The sequence below is a fragment of the Lagopus muta genome, chromosome 8 (genome assembly GCF_023343835.1).
Source record: "Lagopus muta isolate bLagMut1 chromosome 8, bLagMut1 primary, whole genome shotgun sequence".
Classification (NCBI taxonomy): domain Eukaryota; kingdom Metazoa; phylum Chordata; class Aves; order Galliformes; family Phasianidae; genus Lagopus; species Lagopus muta.
Genome location: NC_064440.1, coordinates 30,445,454 through 30,466,083, shown reverse-complemented (window position 1 = coordinate 30,466,083; position 20,630 = coordinate 30,445,454). Strand labels below are relative to the sequence as shown.

Here is a 20,630-nt window from a genome sequence, read left to right as displayed (position 1 = left end):
TCTCCTTTTTAAGAGGGTTCCCATGAGAGGTATATCCTGCAGGACTTAAACTGCCATCAAGTAGTAGCTGGTCAGCTTTGTACTACAACTTCAATGTTCTCTTTACTGAACTGTGACCAATAACGCTTTTTTTTTAGTTGTATTCTTATTCTCCAGAACTCATTTCATATTTGTAAACACTTTCTGAATGTATTTGTGGCTTCTGCTTGGAAGATAAAGCAAGCAAATGGAAAGTAAAAGATTTCTACAGGTTGTCTTTGCCACAAAAGGCCCAAGAGAATCTACATTAGTACTTAAAACTTGTTTTACATTTAGCCTCCCAAATAATACATTTCAGAACCATTCTTCAGCTGCATTCCTTACACCAGATACTGAAGGATAGAAGTTGTTTTACTGCATCATCAGTTCATTCTAGCTGGTCATTCCCAGCTCTGGCTTGTGTGTATTATATGTGTGTATAATAAAATACCTTGACTTTTTACTCCTTGCTACAGAAACACGCCCGTTTGTTTTCTCTTCAAAAGCTTTCTGGTCTCTCAGCTAATCTTTCTGTTAGGTCTTCAAAAGATCTTTGATAACTTTGCCTCAGTAATAATTTTTGTATTCTTTATTTCTTCCTATGTGTTCTTGTTTTGAGGATTTCCCCTCAGCTTGAGCAGACATTTAGTTCCAAAATATCTTCAAAATGTATTATAAAAAATCATTAAGATTTAAGATCCTGCCTATCTCAGTGCAGATATGATTCAACTTTGCCAGAGGATGACAGGTACTTAGAAACAAAGGTACTCACTGATGTGATTTATTTGATGAACTTTTTGTTACCAACCAAATCTGGCGTGGTGCACAGATTTCTGGAAGCGATAGCATCCAGTGAAGTACAGTTCAGTGAATGCACAATGCTTTAATTTCTTTCCTAGGCAACATTAATAGTAGCTGCTGCATAAACGAATAAGCTGGGTTCAGGACACGCTGAGTTTACTGAGGATATGTCTGAGCTGTAGGTCTACTGCTTCGAACCTTCTTCAAGTAATAAGGTGTAATTTTGTTGTGTGCCGAAATACTCTGTAATAAGAAATAAAGTTGTGCATGCAGGATATCCCCTTTCAAGGAGATGTTTGTAAGAAAGCGTTAGAAAAATGAACAACTGCTGATAGTTTCTGTAAATCAGAAGTTTTACAGAATGGCTTGGGTTGGATGGTGCCTTAAAACCCATAAAGTTCTACCCCTTCTGCTGTGGGCAGGGTTGCTACCTGCCAGATCAGCTTGCCCAGAGCACCATCCAACCTGGCCTTGAACACCTTCAGGGATGGAGCATCCACGGTTTCTCTGTTCCCATGGGAAATTGTATGTATCAGCCCCATCAGATGCTGTGTTACAGAACATATATCCAACTCTTTGCTAAGTTAGCTGAATACTTTCTATTGAGTATCACATCTGTGCTTTTTATCTGACAAAAATACAGATGATTGAGTTAGAGATGTCTTAATGTTGGTATGAGTTTAAAGTTCAGGCATTAGATACACTGGCATAAGCCATATCTTCCTCTCTACCTTAGAATTTGAGTGAGAAAAGGACTAAACCTGCTGCTTTTGTAGTTTGTTCCCGTTCACTGCGACAGCACACCCTCAAAATGTGGGAAGTGAACGTCTTCCTCATGAAAGCAGGCTTGAGTGCTGTGATTACCTTATCTGTTGAACAGTTTGATTTATTTTCTTTGCAAATGTTTGCTACATAGATGCTGTTGACCATAGTGAAAATGGAGTTAAAATCTCGGGAGCATCAGAGGCTCCTCTCCAAGATTCAGCCTTGTTAGCTGCTGTACTTTGTCATAAATCAAGTAGCCGTACAAAGAAAAATCACTACACAGTTCAGAAGGAAGTGGGATACGATAAACTCCTGTTTACAGCCAGAATGACTTCCTTTCGAGCCTTCTTCTTATGGGAACAGAAATATTATCCTAAGCTATTTGACAAATTAATATCTATTCAATGTATTTTATATCTATTAGTTCCTTTTGTGATGGAGCATAGGCACTTCAACTGGAGACTGTGGTGCTTGTTATGCTAGGCACAGTTCAAAACAAGTTGAAAAAACTGAGCTGGCTTTGAAGACTAAGTTTTAATTACCACACAGAGAAAGGAAAGAGCTTTTCCTTCCTGTCTAAAGCTCCATTTGTAGGATACTTCATGCTAGTCTGTAAATCTGGCTAAAAGACACAACTGAAAGAGGTGTTTTTTTGTTAAGAACCACAAAATATGATATGGCTATTAAGTCTGTAAATGGATTTTCAGAACAAGTAAAGCTGCTGAAGGCTTGTATGTAGTTGTTTTGCTACATGAAAATGTGGCACTAATCACAGCTTTTATATCAAATAAACTGAAAATGAGCCATAACCTTCAGTTTGTATTCTGTCATTCAATATAAGCCAAACTGATATACACATACTGGGGGTCATTAATGAGACACAGCTTAACTGCTGCCAGTGGCATTTCATAGTATTAATGGAGCATCTAGGGTCTCTGTTCTTGTGCCACATGCGACAAGTATACTGTGAAGAGTTTATAATCTGTGTGTAAGAGAAAGGATAACTGGCACATGAACAGATAAGGAAGGAATTAAGTGGCCAAGATGGCAAATTAAAGAAAGCTGTATAAGTACAGAGGAGGAGATGTCTTGAGCCCTGGATTGCCAGTTAGCCCATTAGTTCCTGCAGCAGAATACAGAAGTTTTTTAAGCCTTTGCATGTTGTTGAAACAAATTTCTTCTTTTAAATTCTAGCCACTTACAGGTTTTCTCTTCGCCGGCCGTAGATAGGCTAAGTGACTTTGTTTGGTTTCTTTCCAGTTGAACATTCTCTGTTTAAATGCAGCTTTGGGAAATAACAATGAATGAGCAGAGTTAATAGGTTTGCTGCTTCGTCTTCAAATTACAAAGTGAGACCTCTGCATAAAGACATGAAGAGTGGCGAGAAGTGTCTGTACTTTCTGCAGAGGTTTTATTGTTTTTCAGCCCACCAAAACTGCTCTGTAAATTGTGTGATTCTGACTAATATAAGCACATCAAATTTTCCTTCAGATTACTACTGCCCAGTGTTAGATGTGCTCATAAATACATGTCTTCATTTGTAGCCCGGATTTTAGAAATCCCCACAGACCAATTGAGGAAGTGTAAAGAGACCAACCCGAAATGTCCTGGGAGAATTTCCAAAAAAAGCAAAGAAGCAAGAAATGGAAATCAAAATAAGGTCTTTAAATGTCTCTGCCCTAAGTTCTTACAGCAAAACTTCCCTTTCAACTTTCTCACAAAAACATACTGTTGTCATTTGAGTAGTTGCGGCTACTGCAGATTGAAAAGCATTTCAGACCATGGTTACAGACTCAGTCCAGCCCTTCTTCCAATTCTTTTTTTTTTTCTTTTGTGATTAAGTGCCTATGTTCAATTTCCCTAGTAAACCTGGGACTTAAAAACAAGAAAGAGATGTAAGCATTTAGTGGGAATAGTCAGGCTATTTGCATTTTGCTATTCTCTTAAGTGGCTTACTAAGGGCTAGGATGTGTGCTCTATAATTTCTCTAATGTATCTCCATTATAATGCTGCTGCCGCTGAATGCATATATGGAATTACAGATTACTGCAGTATGACTGTTTAGAAGATTGACCTTTAGCTACTTCACTCGTTAACAACAAACTCCTTGAACATTTGAAGTCTTTTCATATTCTTAAACAAAACGGTTGCTTTATAACGCGTATCAGCATTAAGGACACAATGCTACATTTTGGCCTGCTAGTTCTAATGCCATTTGTTTTGGACTGATGGTGAAATCCTTGATGGTTCTTGGTCTCTGAGATAAGGGTGATGGCTTTTGAGATCTCTTTGACAAAAATTAGAACCAAGGTGGACTCGACTTCTGTCTTCTCTGATTTTCCTTGACTACATTTGTTGTTTGTATGCTATTGCTCCTTCCCTCTCAAAAAGGATACCTCTATGCTTTTTATCTTCTTTTTGGCTTTACTGCTCACCCTTCTTTTGTAGCAGAGTGGTTGTTCTATTTATAGTCTCTCATTCTTATCTTGTCTGATAGCATCAATTATTTGAATGCCACTTAAATGTACCCAGATTCACCTGTTTTTGCCTTTTCTGTCACAACACTCATATTGATATCAAAGCTATATATTTCCAACCTACTCCAGGAACCTGTTTTAGCACAGGGGTTGTGCTAGATGTTCTCCAGAGGTCCATTCCAACACATGCAATTCTGTGATTCTATAAAATATTTGAAAATCGTGTACAGTTATGCCATCAACAAGATTGAAAAATACTTATGTACTGCTGTTACTTACACTGTTTTAGTATACTGATATTTGGATGAAGGCAAGTGAATATTGTATCTTGATAAGTGCAGTTATGCTTTTTGGGTTTTAGAGCCCTCTATATCGCATACAGTGGAAATTTAAGCAGATTGATAACACCTCTGAAAAGAGAAAGCATACTGAAAATTTCTGATGAATTTATATAGCAGATGAGAGCCACATGCATATTCTTTTATTAGATTCAGATTAGTCCTTAGTCCTGCAAATCTGGAATAAGGAGTATTATGGAATAACTTTCTAAGGCTGGTGCTCTCACTAGTGCTCGTTTTTAGTGCTGTGATGCCTGACACAGTGTGTGGTACAAGAATGGAATCTGGATTATAGCCACGAGAGACACTTCAGTGAGTTCTTTTCAGACTGACTATGAATATGATTAAGCCCTGAAACCATTTACATGAAGATGATCGAATCTCACACAGTCAGTGGTTAACCTAGATATTGCTTCCATCTCGCTGGGACAGGGACACATTTTCTTTCCTCTACACATCCTTCTGAACCAGGAATCAGCATTACACTGTTACATCAGCACCTGCTTCTTTCAGTGACTTTCTTGCTTCTTTCTTCTCCCCCTATCAAATACAGCTGCCAACAACTGTTTGTGTCAGGATAGAATAGAGATGAGGAGGCTTTTTACTGTTGGAAGCTTTTGGCTGTTGGCAGAGCTTTCATTGCTCAAGCAGCTGTTCCTTAAAGTCCCTGGGGTAAAGTAATATGGAAGGAAGCCAGCTGGACTGCATGAATTTGGGTGTCTTTCACTTAAAGTTATTACATTGTACTTCATAAGAAGTTCAAGCAGTTTTTAAGAACAAGCTATTGATTGCCAACACATGACAGAAAGTAATTTCTAAACTGCCAATTTTCATTATTTCTTCGTGCGCCTTTTTTTTTTTTTCAAATGAGTTTTTAAAGACAACTGCAAATACTAAATGTTAAACAGATAATTTTCATTAAGCTTTTTCTTCTCAATATTCTGTTTGAATTGTAGTACTAGATACAGAAATGTGTAATAAGCAGATTACCGGAGCTCCTTATTCTAGTGATATTTCATTAGCACCCAGACCAACAGAAAAGGAATGCCGTTCTCATACCATTATCAAGTAATAATAGGAATTTAAAAAGCAGATAACGCAGCCATCCAAACACTATTGTTTAAAAACTTCTTGTAAAAAACTTTGGTTAATGTAGCTCCAGATGAGCTGTATTTGTAAGATATGCTTCTGGTGGATTGTTCTTCTTCTTGGTGGTGTATATATATTTCAAATTGCTCGACCGTGTCCATAAATGATTCTATCAGCTATGAGTGATAACTACATAACTGTAACAGCTAATTTATTACCAGTGTAATACCAATGTACCGATTAATTATATACCAGTGTAAAGTTCCTTTGTTAGTATCACTACATACCTCAGGGTGTCCCTTTAATTTCCCTACAGTGCCCAATAAAAATGTGTTTTCTGGAGTACAATAAGGGAGAGAGTATCGGTAACATTTAATGAATTTAAGATTGTACCCATTTTGTTCTTCCGCCTCTTTACTGTCTTCTCTTAAGCTAGGGAGCAAATATAAACTCTGTGGCTTTTCCAGCAAGCTAACAACAATTCATATTAAAATAACGCTTATCATACAAAGTTAACAGTAGCTATCAACTACAGTTGTTCTAAGATAATACATGGGGAATATTTTATTTCTCTGTTCTAATTTATGAGATTGATGAACAGAACAAAAATGTAGTTTTCATTATTGGTTGCTTTAACATTATGTGCTAAAATTTTGGTTAATTTTTCAAAGGAACTTGAAAATACACATGAAATTCAAGATTGGTTAATCACATTTTGAAACAGTCCACACACATACGCTGTTTTCTTCATATTCTTTTGTATTGCAAATTTCCAGGATCAAAAACAGGCATAGATTGCATTTGCCACCCTTTTCTTCCCTGCAGACAAATGCACATCTGGAGTGTCTTAAACAAAAACAACTTCTAAGTGCTGAGGTCAAGAGATCTTGTCTAAAGTTAGTGCTGGAAATCTTTGCAGTGGTTTTGGACTGCATTTATTAAGAACCTTGAAATATTTGTACCAAGTGAACAATAACAGAAAAATCATTGTTGCGGATCGTCATGCTTACCTTTGGGTTCTGTTTCCTTGAGATACATTTATTTTCTAAATTAGATATTGAAAACAGTGCAGTTGATTCTCTGTGTTCTGGAACTGTTGGTTAGTAAAATGCAATTTTCAGCATGTTAGAAGTACAGTAAATGTTTTTTGTGTTCATTTTTGCTGAGAATTTGGAGCTAGTGCATTTGCAGTGCAGTTCTGCCAGCCCAAAATGCCATCCTTTGAAGTGCTTGTGTCTCCTATGGTAGCAAAGTCTGGGTGCATATCATGTTTTTTAGTTTCCAGAATTTGGTTCTGTAGGCTGACGGCTCCAGAATGGGATTTTTCGTACATGTTTTCTCCATACACCCCTCATGATCTGTTTCTTTGAGAACATTGGATCTATGTTCTCATTGCTGTGCAGATCTGCCACTTTTTAAAATTTACACTAAGACATTAATGAGGGCTGACAACAAGTAGCTGATCTACAGCAGTGAGACAAGAACATAGGCCTTTTCTTTGCACTCTGCTGAGAGAAAAAAAGAACAGTAGGAGCACTGCTGATGCGACTTAAAGGCAAAGATAGGAGTATGCTGAGAACTGACTCTCAGCTGAAAGTAGTTCCTGCGGCTGTGTCTGAAGCAATTGCAGATAGTGGAGGTTATGATCTTGCTCAGGTACTACTCTCTGCTTGTTCTGTGGCCAAAATTATTTCAGTGCATTTGTGCTGCTTATTGAAATGATTTATTCTGGTACCACTGAAGCTCCATAGTTTTCCTACATTCTCCCTGGCCTTTTTTGAGGAAAATTTGTATTCTGAAATAAAAATTAAATTTTTATTTCACTATTTTTTTCACTAAGGATACCAGGATTATATGTGCTTTTTAGCATCTTTATCGGTGATACTGGAATGGAATGCACCCCTACCAAGTTTGGAGATGATGTCAAGCTGAGTGATGCAGCTGACAGAACAGAAGGAAAGCATGCCAAAGGGTCCTGCACAGGCTTGAGTAGTGGGCCCACATGAACCTAAATGAGGTTCAAAAAGGCCAAATACAAGATACTGCACTTGCATCAGGGCAGTCCCAGCTATATGTACAGGAAGAAGAACTCCTTGAGAGCAGCTCTGCAGAGAAGGACTTTGGGGATAAAAATCTTGAACATGAGCCAGAATTGTGCTTGCAACCTTTAAGGCCAACAGTATCCTGGGCTGCAACAAAAGAGGGGTGGGCAGCAGGGAGAGGAAAATGAGCGTTCCCATTTGCTCTGTCCTCATGAGGCCCCACTTGAAGTACTTCATTCAGGCCTAGGGCTCCCAGCAAAGAAAAGATAGCAGTCATGCCCAAAGCTGAGGATTGGAATTGCAAGATCTTTAAGGTCCCTTCCAACCCAAGCCGTTCTGTGTTTCTATGATATATTTAAATCAAAGCAGCCAACTTTAAATGGCATTTCTACTGAGCTCTGTAGTGTTATTTAGCTTTATAGATGTGTATTCCTTGTAAAAGCCAATTAATGAGAAGTTATCTTCGGCATAAAATGGCAGCCATCTTCATTTTGCTCTTACGTCAGTAATTTTCCTTTGGCTTCTCTTTTTCCTCCCTCCCTCCCTCCCTCCCTCCCTCCCTCCCTCCCTCCCTCCCTCCATTGGAGATTATTCCTAACAGTTAATAGACTCAGATATTTTTGAATTTTCTTTTAAAAAATCATTTTGTCTTGATAACATCTGTCATTTTTGTTATAGTTTTTTTTTTTTTCCAAAGCAGATTTTATCCCCAGGACTAATGATGTAGACCCAGCACATGCTGTTCACTGTAACTTCAGCATTTTCAAACTACTTTTATGTTTAAGCTTAACACAGCTGAGGTGCATTTTTACATGCAAAAAACCCACAGGGTGTGCCACTTCTTGCACAAGATATCGAGTCACACAGTCTCTTTCTGGTTCAATTTCCTAACTCAATAATGCAACTTCACATTTGCAACCACAAGCAAAGTTTGGTTTGCGATTTTTATACATACAAAATTCAAAAGCCAATACCTTGTAATCTGAGAGATCTTTTGAGTAAGCCGTGAATAAATTGTGATTCTCCATCTAACTCCAGGGGAAAAAAAAAATTAAATAAAGGAAGAAGTTAGTGATATTAATTTGACCCACTATCCAGAGAACGAAGTCATCAAAAATCAGTCTGTTGCAGTAGATGTTCAGTCACGTTCAGCTTGTTCCTGCAACTGAGGTAGTGACTGCTTTAACAAACAATTGAAATTCAGGAAAATGTAAACCAGAGAAGAGAGAGAATTTCCTTCCATTTAACATTAAATAATTTAAAAAGAGATCTATTCATTATTTATACAGGGAAGACATAGTTATGAAATCATGGAATGCAGGTTTAGGCACAAATGTTGAAGTTGAAAGATAGAACAAATACTTAAAAAAATATCTCTATTATCTGTACTTTTTAAATCAGATGTATGGTTCCAGATTGTATTTTTGTTTAAGTTCAAATACTGAAGTGCCAGCCTTCGGTTCCTTCTGTCAAAGCATGTGACTAAAGGTTGGTATGAATGTCAAAAAACCAAAACTTTCATTTTAATAAGACATTTTATAATTTTAATAATCACAGGTGCACATAATTTGCAATTGAGAATGTTTTTTGTATGACATAGTGCTCTTCTTAAAGGGAAAACTTCTTCAAAATTAATCATATCTGATCAAACCCCACCCAGTTTTGTGAAGATGCTGCAATGCTATCTTCTAAAAGGATGTTCTTAATTAAAGCTATGCCCTGGAACGTAAAATCTCCTAACCCTGCAGGAATGGAACAGTGAGTGACAGGAAAGAAGCTACCTTATTTTGGTGTGAGGGACTTCTACATGGTGGAAGGAAAAATCTCATCGGAGAATTTCCATCTGCTTGAGGATACACTGAAATTGAAAGGATTACAGGTTCAAAGGATGAAGTTGTACATTTAACTGTGCTGCTTGAAGTGGCTTTGTTTCTCCATGTTAGTGGGCAGAGATTTCTATAAATCTGCTAGGCTAAGAAATTACTCGCAGTTCTGCTTGTGATTCCTTTCTGATTTAGATGCAATTGTCTGTACTGAATTCTACTCAATCTCCTAGAATCTCTACTGCTATTATTCCATCACTAACTAATCTGGTGAATGAAATGAACTAATAATGAACTATTCTTGTGTGAAGGACAGTGAATTAAAACTACTAAGGTAGCATTAATACCTGTTTGGAGGTGGGACATTGTGGCCTACTCCTGCAATTCTCTCTGCAATTGGGTGGAATTAGCACCATTTTATTACTTGCTGTTACAAGTAGTTAAAAACTACGTAGTTCAGTAAGGATGAAAGCTGTTCCTTTGGCATTATGGATACATTTTATTCAAACCCCAGGTATGTTTTCAATATACAGTGGATGGATTTGTCGGTATAACCTTTCTTAGTAGATTACCTGCAAAACTGAGAGTTAGAATTCATATGGAGCATCTTGCCAGTAGAGCCAAAGAAACTATAAACAGGGACAGAAAAAACATTAGTTTTTGTAAATAAAATGTGATTTGTTTAATTTTCTCAGAGAAGGATTTTCTACTTTCAAAACTGTCTTCTCTTACACACATAAGGCTGGAAATAATGTAATCACCTTGCAGTTAAAAGCAAAGTGAATTGCCATGGAGACAAAAAATAGAAGTGCTTTCGATAGACTAAGTAAGAAATAAGGCAGACTGGGAATGTCAAGGTATTTTTTTCTGGCAATTTTATACAAATAAACACAATTATATGCAATTTTACCTGTCAAACTCTTATTCAAGTAAACTAGGAAAGAATGAATATCATGGTAAGCTAAGTTGCTGGCCTTTATTTATCCATTTTTTACAATTTGATACATCTTTTCCTTTCTATTATTTTAGGTAGAATGCAGAAGTGAGGCTCAGTATCATTAGATCTGAAGACTGTGTCACTGTGCTGGGAGGATACCTTGAATGAACACATGCCTGTTTGCCTAGAATGTCTGTCTGGCAGTCCTTCTTGCAGGAAACCAGCTGTTAATTGGTCTGGGCAGGGCTCAGAGAGGAAGTTCAGTGGTTGTCTCAGTCCAATTAGTACCACTAGAATGATTATTCTAGTACTAGTTGTAGAACATGGACAAATATATCTCATTTGGAAGGTGCTTAATAGGCAACTGCAATCAAAGTAGTGCAAAAGATGCTTACAAAGTGAAGTTTAGATCATCACTGGTTTGACATTTCTGTTTATCAATTTTCATGCTAAAATTTATTGTGGCACTTTGTCAACATTTAAGTAACAAATACAAAGAACAGAAATGAATCTTGTTAAAGTCTTATTTCCTTTTTAATTAGGAAATTGTGTTTGGAAACTAATACTAACAAGTATTAGAACTGAAAGCTGGTACTATAGTTGGTACAAATACATCTGTGTGTTTTGAATATACCAAATCTGCACATGCTCAGATATAGTACACATAAAAAGTGAAAAGGCTGCAATACGTACAAGTGCATTTTCCTTGGTATGTAATTTTAGTGGCCAGCTGTATCTTTGGGGTAAGTAAGTAAGAGGGGAGAAGCAAGGATGCTTGTGAATGGATCGGATGGAATAGAAATAAATAATATATACTTGAGGAATCCTGAATAATCCTGTTTATTATTTTATTTTCTTTCAAGGTTATGAATATTATAGCGAAATATTAATGCGTTGCCATTCTAAGTCTGTTTCTTTACCATCTTATATATGTCATTCAAATTACTATCAGCTCCCTGAGAATAATAAGAAAAAATCTTTCTTGTTTCATCAAATGTTTTTTGTTAACTCCAGTGGAATTATTAGAACAGAGCTGGTTTAACTACAGATTTACAGAAAACTTCATAATATGACTTCTCATTAAAAAGGAATTTAATTTCACAAGTATCTTGAACGCCTATTAGTCAACCTGACCACACTTCTTGTGTGGTTACACAGACGCACGTAAAGTAAGCAAAAGCAAACTTATTTCAGAAAATTGAGCATTCATTGTAAGACTGCCATCCTACAGCCTGTCTTAGGGAGATGCTGTTCCTGATATCAGTCTCACGTTTCTGATATCATGTCTGACTTGTCTTTACTCCAAGTAACTAGTCCCTATTCAAGTAACTTGTCCCTATCTCATTTCTACCTCTCTTTCCAATTTTCTGTCTGCATCTATTATTTTCTTTTATATGTCTTGTCTGTGCAACCTCTGACCTTTCTTATCATTTTCTTCACAGTATTACTATGAAATTCTGGACTGATCATTGCTATATGAACCGCTGCAATCATTTCTGAATCTAGTATTGGTCTGTGCGACCTGCGAGCTTTGTGCCTTTTGAAGTTTAGCCTTCCTTATAATTAATATTATTTTTTGTAACAATTAAACTATACACTGGCTGCTGACTTCCACAGGGGAATTATTAGTCCATTATGATACGAACATGACAAATGAAAAATTAACTTAATATCTGAGGATATAGCCATAAGAAATGGATTCATTCCCATCTGAGCAGCAATAAAGACAAAGAACTGAGTTGGCTTCCCACCAGAAGGAAAAATGATTTTAATACTTAGAGACATAAGCCTCACTACACCTAACAGCTTCTACATGTTTGTAAAGTCTTTCTTTGCCACAGTAGGAGATCAGCCAGTTTTGCAGACAATACGTTCTGTGACCTCAAATTCTAGTCCAGAAAACAAATATTTACGTCTTGGATGTTCTCTTCAGAGTTACTGTAGTTTACCAAGAACTTATATTGAAGGTTTTCGTCCTGTGGGGAAGAAGTGTTGTATTTCAGAAAACTGAGTTATGTTGTGCAGACAAAATTAATGGTGTTATAAAACATTGTTATAATTACTCATGCAGAACTTGATTGATGCAGTATGTTCTGAAAGTCTTCACCATATTATTCATAACTATCTTCTTTCTAGAAGCAACAAAATGTTCTGACTATACAGTTTCCTTTCTGGGAAGAAGCTTTTTGCGTCTTGCTACAGTTTTCTAAATAGACTCTTTATACATTTAACAATAACACAAAAGCAGTAAATTGTGATTTAGAATTTTTGAAGTATGCCAGCTGGGGCGGGCTGGTTTATGTATTAGAGCTGTCTACATTACAGAGAGGGGCATGAAGAAGTGTGTGGCAGTTGTGATATTCTTCATTGGGTCTGTACAGTGTAATAAAACCTGGCAGAACTTTATCGATCTGCCCACAACTCTATAGTTTTAGTATTGCATTAGTATGAATTCTTGGAAAACAAAGATGGATGTTGCACATTATGTCAGAGGTACATGGGTTAGTATAAAGTCCCGTGATTTTCTTTCATTAACATTTTCTCTCTTTGCTCTTGGAGTTTTGAAATTCATATGGCTTTGGTAGCAGTTATAGGGAGCCTATTAGATCAAAATGTTTTACTTTCTAGATTTTCTTTAGAAACTTTCTTGAATTTTTCTTGTGCTTAAAGACAGTTTGTTTATTTATTCATTTGCTTGTTTGTTTATTTGTTTGTTTTTCAGAGCTTGAGAGGCAGAGGGTAGACCATGCTCAGCTCTAACTGTAAACATACTGTACTGGGTACCAAAGGAATGAAGCCTTGCTAACTGAAGGCTATGGTGAGTGATGCTTGCTTTGATATTATAATGTCAGTCTCTCATGAATGATTGTTTATCTTCTGTTGATGAAGGAATTTTTAATACTTTTGTAGAAACCTATCTATCGTGTATAGTACTGTGGATTTTCTGTATTTACTGGGTTTCAGTTTATTTTGTAGAAATGTATCAGAATAGCTACAGTTATCACATTCAGAACAACAGTGTATTTTCTGAATGGCTCCCTCCCATTATTTCTTCCTAGGGTATGTGTCTTCATTCATAATAACTTAATTTAAGTGCTGTAATATTTTAGTTAGTGTTGTCTGGGGTTTCTGTTTTAGAATGTAGTGAATATTACCATGCCTTATGAAAAGCTAGACTATTAACCATTTATCTCATGCAGTACAGAACCATTCTGAGATCCCCGGGTAGCACTGCTAAATTTTCTTGTGTAGAATCATTTGAAATAACTATCTTGAGTAATGGAAATTATATGATTGTGTTGCCACAGCACTGCAATAGAAGCAATTAGCACTATCTCTCAAACTAAGATAAACATTCTGCCTCTGTGTTTGGAGTTTCAATGTCTCGATGGTGCTGTTATGAAAGAATGAGCAGTGATGCTTCTCATAGCTGTGATTCCATGAAAGATCAAGACACAGAGAGGATGAGCTTTGCGTTAATATGGATTTCAATTATGCAGAAGGAAAGCATATTGAATAAGAGCACGAACGCTCTCCAAAATAATAAAATTAGTATTCTAGACCTTGCTTGAGTAACCTGGGTATTCAGTCTGCAAGCTCAGTTCCACTCTCTGTGTGTGCCTAAGGTCTTGCACAAAAGAACATTCATGTGTCCTGCTTGTGCTCTTTACTCATTGTGTAGTGTGAAAAATATACTGCAGATCATATTACTGTGTGGTTGTTTGGGCTTTTGTGGTTTCCTAGTACTAACTGACTTGTCTGTAAAAGAAAACAATGCCAGGATTTTCAAGAATTCCAGCTTAAACACATGGGAGTTGGATGGAACATTTCCTCTGTTGTATGTCATAGAGTTTAATGGTCAGCTTTGATGGTCTGGTGTTCAGGCTCCATTTTTGCTACTAAAGTAATGAAGCAATGCACTGGTTCAGTTTCCAGCTACAGAAGAAAAATTCTTTCCAAACTTGTAGGAGTGTAGAAAAATAGGATTGGAAGAGCCTGAAGAAATAATTTAGGTTATCCTCCTGATGAAATCTGCTTGCTCCACAGTCTTTCTGACAGCAGTAGAAATTATTAGGTAACAACCTGAAACAAACTGTCATATGAAAATCTGATTTATGTTCTGAGTGAAATGTAGCCTTATGCAGAAGCAAGCATAAAGCATCTGATTATCTATTAGAAACTTATGTAAAGAAATAGACGAACGTGATTCTGTTTGATATGTGGGTGGAGATAGCTGCTAGTGAGAAAGGTTCCATGCAGAGAGGGATGAAAATCTAGTGGGAAAGAGCCTTTTGTAATTTAGCTCACAGCGTGATCTGCTTGACTTAGTATTTTTTGTCTAATGAATTAAATTTTCTTTACCTCATATATTATGTATTTTCACACTGCTGTCAGTATAGCAAGACAAATTGAGGTTAAACATTTAAATGGTTTGCTCATAGCTGGTCATCATTAGGAGACCTGTGATTTATAGCTGGTCAAACTCTTGAATTTTCATGTAAATACACGAATGCTTCCAATTTTCTTAGTTTCATTTAGTAAGAATAGCCTAAAAGAGCTAAGAACAGATAATTTCTGAAAGCATATGCTGCAGACCAACTTGGAACTGTATTCAGAAGGTTAGAGTATTGTTTATTTTTATGCCTATTTGACTCTGTGCTGTTTCATTTTAGAGACTATATCTAGGGATTGCAAATATAATGGTTTTCTTTCTATAATCAGAAAAGTATGCCATTGGAGATGCTTCAGCTTTGAAGAGCAATCAATTAAATATACAAAAAGCTAATTATAATGCTCCTGGATGAACAGGAACGAAGTTATTTTACTTAATTTGTTATTTAATCTTCTGGATGCAAACCTCTGTAAAGTCCGAGCATTTCAGTGTGTTGCTGAGTGCAATCCCACAAGTACACCATTCCTGTTATTGTTGTGTGGAGCAAGAGCAAAAATTATCACATGCACTCATTTCAGAAATGGATGAATAATATAAATGGATGAATAATATAAAATGCAGAGTACTCTCTTAGACTCACTGATTACTATTAGAACAGTTATGTTGTATCTTCCCCAATCAGTATTCAGTTCTATAGGTGTGGTTAATGGAGGATTCCTAAAGGCAGACAAGAACGATAATTATGACTTAATGTGAAGGCAGCTGTGGCAAATGGAAGTCAGTTAGCATTATTATTTCTAATTAATATGTACGTAATAAAATCTCCTTTAATAGGCATGGAGAAATGTAGGGATGAGCTTCTCTATTTCTTTATGGCATATGGTTACAAGAGGAGAGGAACAAGTATGGCTAATGGAACAATTGATGCATTTTATAAGCTCACTAAGGGCTGGAGTGAAAAGCTACATAGGGTTTCAAGCAATCGTTTTGGCATAGATTTCTATTAAGAATTACTTACCAATTATGACTGCCTGGAAGCAGGTAAAAAAAATCCCAACCTGAAATCATTATCTCTTGGTTGTATAATTCTTCTAAAACAGTTTAAAAGGTTTCACACAGTGGATGTTTTGCCTTAATAAGGCATATCTTTTATTATTTGTTGAGCCTATTGCATTATAAGAGAATGACTATTGATTTCCTGACACTACAATCTCTGCTCTCAAAAGTACAAGACCTTGCGTACTTCTGTTGTGACACAAAAAGTGGGAGCTATGAATATTTGAGAATTAACATTGTGTTGATGGCTTTTATAAGGTTCCTCTGTTACTTTTACGAATTTGGATGGAGAAAGAACGAAATTCATGAGTCCTTTCCCTTGCTTTCCCTTTCCCTCCCTTCCCTTCCCCCTTTTCATCCATACCCAACCTTTCATCTATCTGTGTCTATTGAAGTCTATAAACATCACCAGTTCCACTTCAAAATAGCCTGTAAGCTATTTTTTCATCTGTATGCTAGTTTCTAAAGAGAAGAAATTAAATAGGTAGATTGCTCAAAAAATGAAGCCTCCTTTTTATTTCCATGGGAATTACAACAGCAGCACCCACTGCCTCACTGTGCTCCTCTGGTCTCCATCAAAATTCAGCAAGTATCCATGAATGTGAACGGGTGCCATTTTTGCTGCATGGAAGAATTCAGTGTCACACCTTTGGTTCATAAGTACTTCCGTGTCAGGCACTGTTCTGTCAGATGGCAAAAAATGTACTGGAATATTAGTAGGAAGGTTTGAGCTCTACTGCCATACTGCCAACATCATCAAACAGAAGGCATTACTTTTGGAGCAGCCCTTGTATATTAATAGTTCTCTAAGTTCTCTTACCTGAATCTCTCATTTTTACACTTCCATAACTTAAAAACAGAGAAATTCAAAAATATTTTTAGGTGCAACTTATTAGGGAAAAGAAATACAGAAGACAAAGGACTAACATATAAGATGTACAATTACAATTTCTGATTAACATGCATTTTTGATGAAAGCTTGCAACGAACAAGATCACTTGAATTTACAAAGCGTGGTACAGATGTGACAAAAAAAAAAGTAAGAAAAATATACACATTTCATAATTATTAAATTCATATTTTAAAGCAAAATATAGAAATTTGAACACTTAGAAGGCATTAGAGTCAGCTTTGAACATATTAGATATACTTAGGTAATGAATTGGTTAATAAAGTTCTGAGAAGAGTGAAAAAGGGCATATGAGTAAGCTTGATAGAGAGAGGTATCCTCTGGCTTAGGACCCTCCCTGTTCTTCCCCTGGTCCCCCCTCCTTTGGGGAAGAGAAAGTGCATTTCTCAGATAAAAAACTGGCCACAAGAAATGGAAGAGGCTGCCTGGCAACAAGGTGAGGAAGTACTATGACACACTAAGCCTTACATTGGATAACAGCTTCACAGTTTTCCATGGTAATGTGGTGTGCTCCTGAACCCTTCTGAACTTCACCTGAACCCAACGCTTGAGCAGTATAAGAGCTTCTATAATTCCATCTACCTTAGAAGTGCCCTTCCAAGTCATGTGCCTTCCATATCACTAGAAAATGCCCCCCAGTAAATTACCTTAAGAGCACTAAATGCTTTCAGAGGAGGAGGACAATGAGTGAGCAAGGCAGAAAAGGAAGAAAAGTACCTACATCTGTGAACTGAAATCACTAGTTCCTATAAAAACGGTACGAATAAAATTAGCTAAATGCTTGGTGAGGGATGGCAGAGCTTTTGTTCAAGCATGCTTATCTCAACAAAATAAGCTTTTTTCACTAGCTAGAGTTCTATGCATGTGCGCTGATATAAATAGAAATATTCTGAAATAGCACAGTTTGACATGTTGGTATAAAAGTTTTACTTATTGGGTGTTTTTAGTGAATTCAGCTTACGTTATGACAACCTGACAAATTATTTCCCCTAGACTGTCAGATTTTGCAGAAGTAAAAATGAGCAAAATTAGCCTTTGGGAAAACTTAAAGCATGTGATTTTGTCTACCGTCTGTTAAAAAGAAAGTTTTCCTTTTTAAGAAAGAAATGTCAAAAGCATTTCTTAGGTTGTTACTTTAAGTTCAGCTCCAACCTTTCAAGACAAATGTGCACCCATCTTTGCTTTTCTAAGTACATGGCCATGATAAGACTAGTGCTATTACATTCAATGTTTCTCATAGAATTCTTGAGGATACAGCCGTGATGAGTGTAGCTGCACAGTACTGAAGAGATGAGAAAGAGCTCAGAAAAAGTAAATTTATCTTGCTTTTTAGGCAGATGAACCTTTGAGTATTCAGCTTACAGATTCACATAGTTTTTATGTGAATACATACAAACCCTGAGAAATGTGGTAAAAATTTACTATTTCTCTGCCTCTTTTTTTGTTTGGAGAAAACAACATACAAACCTCTCTTTTAGAATTCACCACAGTGTTTTTTCATTTCTGGACAAATAAAAATTGGGCTAGGCTTTGAAGTACTTGACTAGCCCTATTTCTCTCTTGTTTGTGTGGGAATATGTATGGTACAGTTTAGTGGGCCTTTTGCACATTGCATATCTTAAAAAAGTCATGTAAACACAATATTGCTCTAGTTTTGGAGCTCTAATATTATTTTACTTTATGGTTACCCAGCATTTTCAATAGTGGAGGCCCATGATGAGGATTAAATTGTGAGAAGCTGTGCTGATGACCACCTGTGTGGTCTCAGGTTCTTTGTGTTAACAAAAACAAGCTGTTGCCCTAACGATGGATAGAATGCACCTGTGTCAGAATAGAGTTTAATTGGGCTAGTGTTCTTTCTCCACTAGTCATAAATAGGAGATGCTGATTAGAGGTTGTGAACCTGCTCCTCATCTGCAAATCATTCCCCTTAACTGCTGAAGGCACTGGGTGAAGGGTAAGTAGTTGTTATATTATTTTTTGTCTTTGTAATTGTTCTTTCTAGCTTGGTTTTAGAATGAGATTTTGCTTGTTGTTTTTTTCTTGCTGAATCCAAGTTAAATTGTCTTTGCTGTTGCACAACTGAAATCCACTGTGTCTTTTACTTGTTACAGAGCTGATGTCTTTCTGTGTGTAGCTTTAAATGTATTGTACTGTAGTTCAAGAATTTGCAAGTAGTGAATGTACTTGGAAAGTATACTTTATTGGGAAGAAAAACATGTACTCCATGAATTGCTTAGAAGTTTTATGTGAAACAATTACTTCCAGAGCTGCAGGTATTTTAATTTCCCCTTGTGATAGTTAATTTAAATACTTGATGTTAATGACGTTGATTGTGGATCACCCCTATGTTATAGGATACAGGTTTAAGTGTTTAGCAGTGGAAGCTCTGAGGACTGAAACTGATCACCAGTTTATTCATAATTTCATCCAAGGTCAATGATGCTGCAGGAATTTATTTTGTCTGAGTGTGTAAGATGAGTTCTTTTTAATATATGCAATTGAATCAATGGGTGCTGTTACTGCTAAGAGGCTAGAATTGAAGTCATCAGAATTCTCTGTAATTGAAATATTTTCATGCATGCTTAGCTTTTTCAATTTGTTTGTTTCAGAAACTTGTTTTCCCTGTCTTTCATTTGCATTTTTATTTTTTCATGTTGTATTCTGTTCTCTGATCCTTTCAGAATTTCCACACTTTTTTTCTTTCTTTGTATTTATACAGTAGAACTGAATAACCCCAGAATAGTTGCATTTTTTTACTTAAGCTCTGATTTGTCCTGTTGGAACTCTGTGTAGGTGGTTGTCTACTTCAGAAAGCTGCTACTGTGATCATGTTCACCTGTGCTGCAAAAGCTCAGGACTGCCATTTTAGAGTTCTAGTTCATTCTAATGGAAGAAGAAGTTGCAGCTGTGGCTCTAGTGGCTTTGTTTTTTCTATGATTCCTGCTGGTATCTACTAGCCCTGCTACCTTACTGTGTAGTTTTCCAGAAATGTGGCTTTTTTAGAAAGCTATCTCAATACTTTTATTTTACAACAGTTCTTTCTAGTCCCTGGTCTTCAGTTATCTGATAATTCTTAGTTCCATCAAATAGTTCTGGCTGTAGGTATGCGTAATTTATTCTGTGAAGAAGAAAGAGGAGACTTTTGTCAGAGAAGAGGTTAGTGTGGAATGGCATTAGAAGGTTAAATTCTTTAGTATTGTAAATAAAAGTTTCCTTACTACTTGCTGATTCCAAGAATTGCTGTTTATGGAAGGCTTGTATCAGAATAAGTACTAAGTTTTTTTTTTTTTTTTTTAAATGATTATTAATACTTAAAGTTAAATCATTCATCCCTAAGAAACGTGTAATGGTGGAAAAGATGATAATGTGTAAGAAGAGATTACAACTCTGACAAAAAGAACAGTTAAGAAATGCAGAATGTTGGAATCAACTTGGTGGTGGTGGAACAGAGATTCAGCGTGCTGTGATCTCACAGGAACTTACTTTCTCATTTCTAGCTGCTGGAACCGCATGTGGCAGTGACTTAAGTGGGAGCATTCTAAAGGGTTTAAACAAGATAATCAAAGCTGTGTCTGCAGGCCTATCTCTAGACAGAATAAGTAGAGAAAGCTCTATGAGTTGAATCAGTTTGAACAATTTATGCTTAGAAATAACAAAGGAGCACTTCTTTGATTCCCCATGAAAGCTGCCTGGATTAGTCTAGCACTTTCCTTGAATTTTTAATCTCCACATGGAAGTATATAGACATTTCTACCTGTAAGAAAGAATCTATTCCCTTTATTCTTGTTTTGGTTTGTTCTCTGGTTCCATCAAAGTTAAGTGAAAACTTGTCCACATAGATGTATTTCCAGGGAGTTATATTACGTTATAGATGGGTCAGAAGTATTCCTAGTAAAGTCAGCATTCATGTCAATGGTGACTGCTTCTTTTCCAGGTTCGTTTTGATTTCGTGTGACCATGAAGTCTGATTTTCATAAC

At 36.5% G+C, this 20,630-nt stretch overlaps 1 long non-coding RNA gene across 2 annotated transcripts in view; it reads left to right on the top strand.

Moving 5' to 3' along the window:
- LOC125697162 (uncharacterized) overlaps positions 1 to 20,630 on the top strand; it is a 121,905-nt gene that overhangs the window by 8,640 nt on the left and 92,635 nt on the right. The window contains exons 2-3 of one of the 2 annotated variants that reach the window (XR_007378713.1): positions 13,013 to 13,108; positions 18,518 to 18,606. This is a non-coding gene — a long non-coding RNA (uncharacterized LOC125697162). The remainder of the gene's footprint in view (positions 1 to 13,012; positions 13,109 to 18,517; positions 18,607 to 20,630) is intronic. The other variant, XR_007378714.1, reaches the window with a different exon arrangement.